The 12,416-nt window shown below is 39.3% G+C and overlaps 1 pseudogene; it reads left to right on the top strand.

Moving 5' to 3' along the window:
- Positions 1 to 551: 551 nt before the first annotated feature.
- Positions 552 to 2,588, top strand: LOC129050041 (heterogeneous nuclear ribonucleoprotein L-like; annotated as a pseudogene).
- Positions 2,589 to 12,416: the final 9,828 nt, after the last annotated feature.

The following is a 12,416-nucleotide window of genomic DNA, read 5'->3' as shown; positions in this document are numbered from 1 at the left end:
TTGTGGTCTTGATTTGTATTTCTCTAATTATCATGAACAGACAGTTTTGAAATTTTTACAATCTTATGAAGACAAATGAATACAGAATTTTCTGAGCTGGGGCTTTTCTGGGGCAAGAGTATAGAGATTAACAAAATGAGATTGGGAGAAATTGAGCTACATTATTGTCAAATTTAGCTTGCTGGGAGTAAAAAACAAAAAACCAACAAAACTGAAGTCTTGCACTTAATAATAACTATTTCTGGCTTCCTTCCCTCTGCTAAACATGGATTGTCAGATTTCTCTCTGTGAGTTGTCCTCATCCACCACTAGAGTCAGTCAATGGCCCTACATTGTATTCCCTGGCAATGATTTTGCAATGAGTTTCGTTCAGGTTCTTAACACTTTAAGATAATGTCAACATTCTTCCTTAACTTCTCTCTGCTTCCAGTGTCTTCCATTTCTAATCCGCCCTGCACACAGAACAGTTTATTTATCCTTCTAAAATACAGAAAACTACTCTCAATTGTCTACAGGATAAAGTACAACCCTTTTAAACTTTACCAAACTAACTTAGAAAAATAATTTCCCGGGAGAAGCGGCGTCGGCGGCTGGAGCAGAGGCAGCAACGGGACGAGCAGCAGAGGCCGTCGGGAGCGACGGTGAAGATGGCGGCGGCGGGCGGCGGAGGCGGCAGTGGCCGATACCAGGGCGGCGGCAGTGAGGGCGGCCGGACCACTAAGCGGCTCAAGACTGGCAACGCCGGCGACCAGCACGGAGGCGGCGGCGGTGGCGGTGGCGGTGGCGGTGGAGGAGGCGGGGTGGCGGGCGGCGGCGTGAAGAACTACCATGACCCGCACAAAACCCCTGCCTCCCCAGTTGTCCACATCAGGGGCCTGATTGAGGGTGTGGTGGAAGCTGACCTTGTGGAGGCCTTGCAGGAGTTTGGACCCATCAGCTCTGTGGTGGTAATGCCTAAAAAGAGACAAGCGCTGGTGGAGTTTGAAGATGTGTTGGGGGCTTGCAACGCAGTGAGCTATGCAGCCGACAACCAAATATGCATTGCCGGCCACCCAGCTTTTGTCAACTACTCTACCATCCAGAAGATCTCCTGCCCCGGGGACTCGGATGACTCCCGGAGCGTGAACAGTGTGCTTCTCTTTACCATCCTGAACCCCATTTATTCGATCACCACGGATGTTCTTTACACTATCTGTAATCCTTGTGGCCCTGTCCAGAGAATTGTCATTTTCAGGAAGAATGGAGTTCAGGCGATGGTGGAATTCGACTCTGTTCAAAGTGCCCAGCGGGCCAAGGCCTCTCTCAATGGGGCTGATATCTATTCTGGCTGTTGTGCTCTGAAGATGGAATACGCAAAGCCTACACGCTTGAATGTGTTCAAGAGTGATCAGGATACTTGGGACTACACAAACTGCAATCTCAGTGGACAAGGTGACCCTGGCAGCAACCCCAACAAACGCCAGAGGCAGCCCCCTCTCCTGGGAGATCACCCAGCAGAATATGGAGGGCCCCACGGTGGATACCACAGCCATTACCATGATGAGGGCTACGGCCCCCCACCCCTCACTACGAAGGGAGAAGGATGGGTCCACCAGTGGGGGGTCACCGTCGGGGCCCAAGTCGCTACGGCCCCAGTATGGGCACCCCCTCACCCCCTCCCCCACCACCCGAGGATGGCCCTCACGCCCACAGCCCTGTGCTGGTGGTCTATGGCTTGGATCAATCTAAGATGAACTGTGACCGAGTCTTCAATGTCTTCTGCTTGTATGGCAATGTGGAGAAGGTGAAATTCATGAAAAGCAAGCCGGGGGCCGCCATGGTGGAGATGGCTGATGGCTACGCTGTGGACCGGGCCATTACCCACCTCAACAACAACTTCATGTTTGGGCAGAAGCTGAATGTCTGTGTCTCCAAGCAGCCAGCCATCATGCCCGGTCAGTCATATGGGTTGGAAGACGGGTCTTGCAGTTACAAAGACTTCAGTGAATCCCAGAACAATCGGTTCTCCACCCCAGAGCAGGCAGCCAAGAACTGCATCCAGCACCCCAGCAACGTGCTGCATTTCTTCAACACCCCGCTGGAGGTGACTGAGGAGAACTTCTTTGAGATCTGCGATGAGCTTGGAGTGAAACGGCCAGCTTCTGTGAAAGTATTCTCAGCAAAAGTGAGCGCAGCTCCTCTGGACTGCTGGAGTGGGAATCCAAGAGCGATGCCCTGGAGACTCTGGGCTTCCTGAACCATTACCAGATGAAAAACCCAATGGTCCATACCCTTACACTCTGAAGTTGTGTTTCTCCACCGCTCAGCACGCCTCCTAATTAGGTGCCTAGGAAGAGTGCCATCTAAGCAGGAAGACATTTCTCTGTCCTTTATGCCATTTTTTGTTTTTTGTTTTTGTTATTTGCAAAAGATCTTGTATTCCTTTTTTTTTTTTTTTTTGTAATGCTAGGTTCGTAGAGGCTTAACCTTAATGGAAACGCTGGAAGTCTGCAGGCGGAGGGAGAGGGGAACTGATATCTCCCAAAATTAACCTTCACTTTTAAACAATTGTTGTACATGTGATTTTTTTTTTCCTGTTCATACATTTGTGCTGCCCATATACTCTTGGCACATTTCAATAAAATTGTTTGGAAAATAAACACAGCGCTTGCTGGGAAAAAAAAAGAAAAGAAAAATAATTTCCCATATTTGTTGTCTCAAAGATACTAGAATATACTGATTTATAGCTACTGATTTTTCCCAAACAAATTAGCCCACTATGAATAACCTCCACAGTCTCTTTTTGTTGTTGTTGTTATCTATCTGAATTCTGCCCATTTAAGGTAAACTGATGTCTATAATTACTCCTGCTCAAGAACTTCTAGAGCCTTCTAACATCTGGTAACCAATTCCGTCTTTAAAGTACTTACTACCATGATTTCAGTTTTCTTGACTGTATCCTAACAGAAAAAATAGTACAAAGGGGTCACAAATGCAGAATAAAAGCTAGAAGGATAGAATGATTAATATTCACAAATTTTAGAGTAATAGATGGTTTTATTGTAATTGGAAGTGCGGAGGATTTCTGTGAATTAGTATACTTTTTTTATATACTTTAAGTTCTAGGGTACATGTGCACAACATGCAGGTTTGTTACATATGTATACATGTGCCATGTGCTGTGCTGCACCCATTAACTCGTCATTTACATTAGGTATATCTCCTAAAGCTACCCCTCCCCCCTCCCCCCACCCCACAACAGGCCCCGGTGTTTGATGTTCCCCTTCCTGTGTCCAAGTGTCCTCATTGTTCAATTCCCACCTAAGAGTGAGAACATGCAGTGTTTGGTTTTTTATCCTTGCGATAGTTTGCTGAGAATGATGGTTTCCAGCTTCATCCATGTCCCTACAAAGGACATGAACTCATCTTTTTTATGGCTGCATAGTATTCCATGGTGTATATGTGCCACATTTTCTTAATCCAGTCTATCATTGATGGACATTTGGGTTGGTTCCAAGTCTTTGCTATTGTGAATAGTGCCGCAATAAACATATGTGTGCATGTGTCTTTATAGCAGCATGATTTATAATCCTTTCGGTATATACCCAGTAATGGGATGGCTGGGTCAAATGGTATTTCTAGTTCTAGATCCTTGAGGAATAGCCACACTGTCTTCCACAATGGTTGAACTAGTTTACAGTCCCACCAACAGTGTAAAAGTGTTCCTATTTCTCTACATCCTCTCTAGCACCTGTTGTTTCCTGATTTTTTAATGATTGCCATTCTAACTGGTGTGAGATGGTGTCTCATTTGTGGTTCTGATTTGCATTTCTCTGATAGCCAGTGATGATGAGCATTTTTTCATGTGTCTGTTGACTGCATAAATGTCTTCTTTTGAGAAGTGTCTGTTCATATCCTCCATCCACTTTTTGATGGGGTTGTTTGTTTTTTCCTTCTAAGTTTGTTTGAGTTCTTTGTAAATTCTGGACATTAGCCCCTTGTCAGATGAGCAGATTGCAAAAATTTCCTTCCATTCTGTAGGTTGCCTGTTCACTCTGTACGTTGCCTGTTTACTCTGATGGTAGTTTCTTTTGCTGTGCAAAAGCTCTTTAGTTTAATTAGATCCCATTTGTCAATTTTGGCTTGTGTTGCCATTGCTTTTGGTGTTTTAGACATGAAGTCCTTGCCCATGCCTATGTCCTGAATGGTATTGCCTAGGTTTTCTTCTAGGGTTTTTATGGTTTTAGGTCTAACATTTAAGTCTTTAATCCATCTTGAATTAATTTTTGTATAAGGTCCAAGGAAGGGATCCAGTTTCAGCTTTCTCCATATGGCTAGCCAGTTTTCCCAGCATCATTTATTAAATAGGGAATCCTTTCCCCATTGCTTGTTTTTCTCAGGCTTGTCAAAGATCAGATGGTTGTAGATGTGTGGTATTATTTCTGAGGGCTCTGTTCTGTTCCATTGGTCTATATCTCTGTTTTGGTACCAGTACCATGCTGTTTTGGTTACTGTAGCCTTGTAGTATAGTTTGAAGTCAGGTACCATGATGCCTCCAGCTTTGTTCTTTTTGCTTAGGATTGTCTTGGCAATGTGGGCTCTTTTTTGGTTCCATATGAACTTTAAAGTAGTTTTTTCCAATTCTGTGAAGGAAGTCTTTGGTAGCTTGATGGTGATGGCACTGGATCTATAAATTATCTTGAACAGTATGGCCATTTTCGCGATATTGATTCTTCCTATCCATGAGCATGGAATGTCCTTCCATTTGTTTGTATCCTCTTTTATTTCATTGAGCAGTGGTTTGTAGTTCTCCTTGAAGAGGTCCTTCACATCCCTTGTAAGTTGTATTCCTAGGTATTTTATTCTCTTTGAAGCAATTGTGAATGGGAGTCCACTCATGATTTGGCCCTCTGTTTGTCTGTTATTGCTGTATAAGAATGCATGTGATTTCTACACATTGATTTTGTATCCTGAGACTTTGCTGAAGTTGTTTATCAGCTTAAGGAGATTTCGGACGGAGATGATGGGGTTTTCTAAATATACAATCATGTCATCTGCAAACAGGGACAATTTGACTTTCTCTTTTCCTAATTGAATACCCTTTATTTCTTTCTCCTGCCTGATTGCCCTGGCCAGAACTTCCAACACTATGTTGAATAGGAGCGGTGAGAGAGGGCATCCCTGTCTTGTGCCAGTTTTCAAAGGGAATGCTTCCAGTTTTTGCTCATTCAGTGTAATATTGGCTGTGGGTTTGTCATAAATAGCTCTTATTATTTTGAGATACATCCCATCAATACCTAATTTATGGAGAGTTTTTAGCATGAAGGGCTGTTGAATTTTGTCAAAGGCCTTTTCTGCATCTATTGAAATAATCATGTGGTTTTTGTCTTTGATTCTGTTTATATGTTGGATTACGTTTATTGATTTGCATATGTTGAACCAGCCTTGCATCCCAGGGATGAAGCCCACTTGATCATGGTGGATAAGCTTTTTGATGTGCTGCTGGATTTGGTTTGCCAGTATTTTATTGAGGATTTTTGCATCAATGTTCATCAAGGATATTGGTCTAAAATTCTCTTTTTTTGTTGTGTCTCTGCCAGGCTTTGGTATCAGGATGATGCTGGCCTCATAAAATGAGTTAGGGAGGATTCCCTCTTTTTCTATTGACTGGAATAGTTTCAGAAGGAATAGTACCAGCTCCTCCTTGTACCTCTGGTAGAATTTGGCTGTGAATCCGTCTGTTCCTGGACTTTTTTTGGTTGGTAGGCTATTAACTATTGCCTCAATTTCAGAGCCTGTTATTGGTCTATTCAGGGATTCAACTTCTTCTTGGTTTAGTCTTGGGAGGGTGTATGTGCCAGGAATTTATCCATTTCTACTAGATTTTCTAGTTTATTTGCATAGAGGTGTTCATAGTATTCTCTGACGGTAGTTTGTATTTCTGTGGGATTGGTGGTGATATCCCCTTTATCATTTTTTATTGCATCTATTTGATTCTTCTCTCTTTTCTTCTTTATTAGTATATTTTTAAAGCATTATTTCAGTGAATCCATGGCTGAGAACCTACTCTAATCTAGGTGCTGCCATCGGCCATAACAAGAAAAGGAGAATAAACCATGGATTACAAGGCCTTCCCTTCAAGGCTGGTGTTGTTTCTTTCTGAATGTCTTTACAGAGAACTCAGTTCTGATTTTGCAGAGTTTTATGTTACATACATAGGACAGAAAATAGGAACTAGGGAAGCTCTGAGATTTCTAGCATGTCTGTTGAATAAATAATACTATTCTTTCAACTTTCTTACTGCTTTCATCTTAGGATATACAGCACTCTGAAATGCTAGTCAAACCTCAGAATACCCCTGTAGTATGCTTATGGGTGATCTTTTTTTGAGATTTACTAAGGGGAAGATTTGATGGATCATAGACCGCCAAGCAAGTTCCCTGGAAGATGCAGATCAGACCAAGGAGCAGCCTTTTTACCGCAACAGGTAGTCATGTTACTGCTTCAGGACTGCAAGATGGAATACATGAAAATGTGTTCATGTATGTGGCCTTAAAAATGTCGCACAGAATTTGAAAAGTGAAAGCTTATCCTTAGAAAAAGAAAAAGGCTAAAAGCTGGTAGACACGAGATAGGACTGGACACAGAGAACAGGCTGATATCTTCTTAAATGGTGGGCAGACTTTAAAAAAAATTCTATGGTCTGTTTTTGCTAACTAGACCCTATATAGTCTTCTTAGTAACATCCCCACATGGAAATAACCATCAGTCTCAGATGGAAAGAATGAGAAATCATCTAAATAGAGATGCAGAAAAGATTTAGCAGGATGAAAAGAACTGAACAGCACAGAGAGATCGGTGATACATAGTTCTGGAATTACACATTCAAACATAAGCTAGTGAGACATTTAGAGAAAGCACTTTTGCACGCATTTGTCTTCAGCCCTCTGCCAAGAAAGTCCTCTAGCCCATGAAGAAAAGCAATGTTTCAGGACAACCAAGCGTTCTTTGAATCATCTCCTGTGTTCCTGTGGGACTTCCCTAGCCTTTGGATCCCTCACATTGCTCACTGCTCTGTGTCTCAAGCCTCATCTCCTCGACATCCATATGGATTAGCTTTCTGGCTCCCAATTTAGCTCCATTTCCTTGATTCTGACAACTTTACGCATAGGTGTGCTGCCGTTTACATTCCGCATGGCTCCTCACACATGTGTACAACATCCATTTAATTCATTTCTTTATAATGCTGAAATTCAGTGAGTTCCAACCATATGCTAAGGGCTGTGCTGGGTGCTGGAAATCAGTAGTGAGCAACACACTGATTTTTAGAAGTGTATATGTTGAGGAGAGGGACTAAAATATTAAAAATTATTTAAACAAAAATTATTGCTATAAATGTCATGTAGAAAAACAGAATATGTGATGGCAAATAACAAAGCTCCTTGTCTAGGGCTTCAGGTACATTATCCCAGAGGTGTCACCTCTAGACTGAAGCCTATGGCTATTGAATATGAGGAGACATGGGATGGAATAGAGTGGCGAGGACTCCTGGGTATGTGCCTTGTGTGAAATTCCGAGTTAGGAAGGATCTGTTCTCTTTGAGGAGTGAGTGTAGGCTAATGCCACTGGAGCAGATTAAGCATGAGGTAGGAAGGCCTCGTCTTGCTTTCCAAGAGGACAAATGCCTGGATAGCAGAAAGGAAAATGAAGGAAAGGAAATGGATTCAACTGCTGGTTAGGACCTGGGGTCAATTAGGTTGAGGGTGTGAGGAAAGTGAGGTGGCCACCATGGCTCCATGTTTCTAGATGAAGAAAGGCCATCTGGGCAGCATCTGCCTGATGTTGGCCAAGCCTATGATATACAGCAAACAGGTGACCAGTTTCATTTGTCAAGAATAATATAAATGTAGCAACACTGTTCCCCTTATCACATATTTGTGAAAGTAAGAGAGTGTGTGTGTGTGTGTGTGTGTGTGTGTGTGTAAGGCGTGGAAGTCAAGAAAAGGCCGCTATCATGCTCTCTGGGTAGTTTTTGAGAGGGGAGGAAAGACCCAGGAAATAAAATGTAAATGAGATGCATAATCATGGTGAAATTTAAAAACGGAGTAGGAAGTAACCATGAATTAGATCCTTAAGGCAGAATGTTCTGGAAGAACATGGAGAGGATAAACAGCTTAGCTGAGTTCTTGATTGCGTACAGAAGTGAAACCCTTGCATATATACAAAATTATATTAGTATAAGAAGTCTTTGGTATGATTAAAGTCCTGAGCATATATGGAGTCATTAAACTTCCTGAGCATATATGGAGTCATTATTTGAAATTTTTGTATATTCAGATTATAGTTTTATTATTTTTCTGGATACAGTTTTATTAAAATGAAGACAAACTTAAAATGTGGGAATACTGCCTGGAAAGTAGAATCAAATATGTGATAAATTTCTAGAAATTAACAAATGTTTTCATTTACACTATAAGCAATTATTGATGTATAACCATGAATCTTTTCATTTGTTTTCTGATCTGATAAACACTTCAAATAATATTTATTTTAAAACTTTTTAATTGATTCAAAATTAATCTGAATAATTATAACAATTTTTGGATAAAGTTTATGTAATCATTATTATTATCAAAAATGTAAAAAATCCAACTACATAAGGTTAAACCTTTACAGAAGACCACAAACTTATTCAAGCATATTTTTGCTTTGTCAAAAATATTTATCCCTTAATGTCAAACAAAAGATTATAGAGCTAAGTAGTACTTTTCTATGAAAAGAAAAATAACAATGACAATAATGAAAATAAAAATCAGGACTTAAGCTAAGAAAGAATGGAAAACCTTAAGGAATATAATAGTGACAGACAATTTTAGCATTAATTATGTAATCTCTTATTTAAAGTTAAACATAGCTATGAAAAAACTGAAACATTTTCTCACTGAATGTGATCTGCCAGCTGACTAGTGAGAAGGTTTGGCTTCTAAATAGCTTAAACTTAGCCTGGAAATGCAGATTGTCGGTATTTTCTCTGCCCTCCAAAATTGTGATAATGAAATCTTTTAGTCTTCCCGTTTCTGTTATACATAAATATGATAAAACAAGAACATGAAAATATGTTTGCATTGCCTTAGGATGATGCATTTGAACTCAGAGTCTTCATATAATCATCATATTGTCAGAACTTCTACAATGACAGTAGTCAATGCTGAGAGCAAAAGGAATCCCAAAATTCTTCCATAATGAACTGTATTATTAGCAAAGATTTATCTAAGAGTTTCAAAGTATTTTATAGTCTAAAAATCACATACATTCACACATATGTATTATTTGAAGAAATGTCTAAGAAAATGAAACCAAAGTTTAAAGAAAACACATTTTTAAATTTTAAAGCAAAGATCATTTATAGCTCTAACTAAAATGTTAAATGCCTCTTAAGTGTGTCTATGATTCATAGGCCAAGCAGACATTATTCCTGATGGCTTTTATTTCTTGACAATTTTTGCTCACTTGAAATCCCTAGAAAATATGCCCACCAGGTTAACAACAATTTTAGAAGAACTTATGAATTGGCTTTTAGGTAAAGTTTCTGAACATTCGTTGTTGGGCTACATCCTGCTCCACACATAAATTATGATATGAATTGTTCTACATGTAATATATATTATTGTTACATGTGATCAAGTGTCACACATGTCCCCAAATACCTGTTCACCTCCTCCGCGTGGCTGAATGGCAGAAGTTTTAGAGCAACTATCCCAAAGCAGCAATGTCAGCCATCTTCTCCAATCTTCCCTATACTTCTTGCAGCTCTCTCATAGATGACAATATGCCCTTCACCAAGATCCATCCTTTCTTAATTATATGGAAAACCTCAATTTCATAACCCATGAACAGAAAGGGGAAAAACCTCTCATTCTTTTACTCTCTGCAGTGCCAAATACACTGTTAGATTTTTCACTTTCTGCCTCTCTGACCCTGTTTTCCTGTGTCTTTTTCTTTCTCTTCTCTCTTTTTTAGTGATCAGGTAATTACCTCTGGTCCATACTGTGGCCTCTTTTCCATAGTTTTATTTTCCGAGTGCTCTCTGCATTATCAATTCCTCTCCCCTCTAGATTACACCAATTCTCTGTTTTTTAGTAGCTTCACTTTGGAAACACCAACAGTGGCATTTTTATGAACACAGTACATTTCCATACACCCACAGACACACACGTGCACACACACACACACACACACCCCTCTGTTAAAGACCTTGAAACCCAGAAAATTCTAAAAAAGTAGATCAAAGATGTACTTTCTTTCAACAAATTCAAATTTTGGCCAAAAATATCTTTTTGTGAATACTTTGTAAACGTATATCCTCATCTATTGAAAATTATGCATAATGTTTCCAATTGTGTTGAAATGCTTCAGTATAGGGTAGCATTTTTTCCTATTTTCAGTTAAGAACTGACTAGAACCCAATGCCAAGAAGTAGTGACAAGTGAGATCCCTTCCTGAAGCAACTATGAGGGGAATATAAGGTCCGCAATGTAGCTCCTTTTTGAAATATGATTAACCATTGAATTACACTAATCTCTTTGTAAAACCCTGCATTATGGTAGCATGTGTAGTACTGGAAATTTAAGAAATATATGTAATTCTTCTATACACTTAGAGTTTTTGTCCAAATGTCAAATGATAAATTATAAATGCTGAACACTGATGTTCTCCCTCCAAATTGCACTAAAAGTGCTCTGCAGCATAGGAAATGGAAATTTTAATTCATTAGTCCACTTATAACTTCAAGTTAATCTTCTTATAAAATTGTCTGTCTTGGATGAGGAATATCACACACCAGGGCCTGTCGTGGGTTTGGGGGAGGGGAAAGGGATAGCATTAGAAGATATACCTAATGTAAATGACGAGTTAATGAGTGCAGCACACCAACATGGCATGTGTATACATATGCAACAAACCTGCACGTTGTGCACATGTACCCTAAAACTTAAAGTATAATAAAAGTAAAAAATATATACATATTATTTACAATATCATAAAAATAAAATACCTATAAATAGAAAAAAAATTGTCTGTCTTACAAAGTATATTTACACATCAATTTACTAAACTGAAATTCGAACATTTGTAAGAATTGCCATATGTATAAAAATATTGATTATGTATAATTAGCATTTTTATTATTGATAGCATTTTTTTAATTAGAAGAAAAAACAAGGTTTATTATATGATGAAAAGCCAGCAGAAACATGCAATTGCGAGATTACATCCTTAAATATTCACGAATGTCTTGTTTCCATTTTATTTTCCCCAGTTTCTTAACTTAGTAATCTTGAATTCAGCAAATATTTATATATGGTGGCTATGTATCATTTACAATACATAGTAAAAATCACTGATGACTTGAATGAAGCATTACAGGAAGTATCCTAAACAACACTAGGAAAAAAAATATATTGTTAATATATTGAAAATTACAAAAGAAAATCCATCCCTGTTATGCTAAAATAATGAAATTTATTCTTTGTAATTTCCTAGAAGTAGATGGATAAGGTAATTTACAAGTTTTTGGTTAGCATATTGTTTAACTTATTTTTTATTTTTTATTTATCTTATTTTTTTAAGTTTTTTGAGATGGAGGCTCTCTCTGTCGCCAGGCTGGAGTGCAGCCTATTTATGATCTCAGCTCACTGCAACCTCTGCCTCCCAGGTTCAAGTGATTCTCCTGCCTCAGCCTCCCGAGTAGCTAGGACTACAGGCGTACGTCACCATGCCCAGCTAATTTTTGTATTTTTAGTAGAGACAGGGTTTCACCATGTTGGCCAGGATGGTCTCGATCTCTTGACCTTGCGATCCGCCCGCCTCAGCCTCCCAGAGTGAACTTATTTTTGCAATGTGAAGCAATCTAACATATAGAAAAGGGAAGCACATAATATTCTTTTCACTCACATTCTAGTGATGCCTTCTCATTTTCAGCAGAGCAATGCTTGGAATTTTATATGATTGGGCATTTGCACTTTATAGCAACAAACTGATCAGTTGGTGGGGTGCCCAGATAATATGTGCTAATATTTCATTTATACTGTACTTAGCAGGAAAATTATTGGAGACATGTCAGCTTATGTGTGAAATACATTCAAGGTCAGAATACAAAAATCACAAGTACACACAAGGCATTTAGCATAAGCTTCCTGACCTGGCTTTGAAGTATTACAACAGAGATTATTTGCCTCCAATTCAAAATGTCTCTTCCCTTAAATTAGGGACATAAATGGGACCATATTTTTCAGTGCTTGAGAAAGCATCCTTTTAGAGCAATGGTACTGAATTAAGAAATTCTGGTTCCGAATACAGTGGAATTTAGTGTCCCATGGAAAACCCTTCAACATTTCTCATTTATTTATGAACTCAAAATCAATCCTGTATATTCAGAG

This window comes from Pongo abelii, chromosome 16, assembly GCF_028885655.2.
Source record: "Pongo abelii isolate AG06213 chromosome 16, NHGRI_mPonAbe1-v2.0_pri, whole genome shotgun sequence".
Classification (NCBI taxonomy): domain Eukaryota; kingdom Metazoa; phylum Chordata; class Mammalia; order Primates; family Hominidae; genus Pongo; species Pongo abelii.
This window is presented reverse-complemented; position numbering and strand designations above follow the sequence as displayed.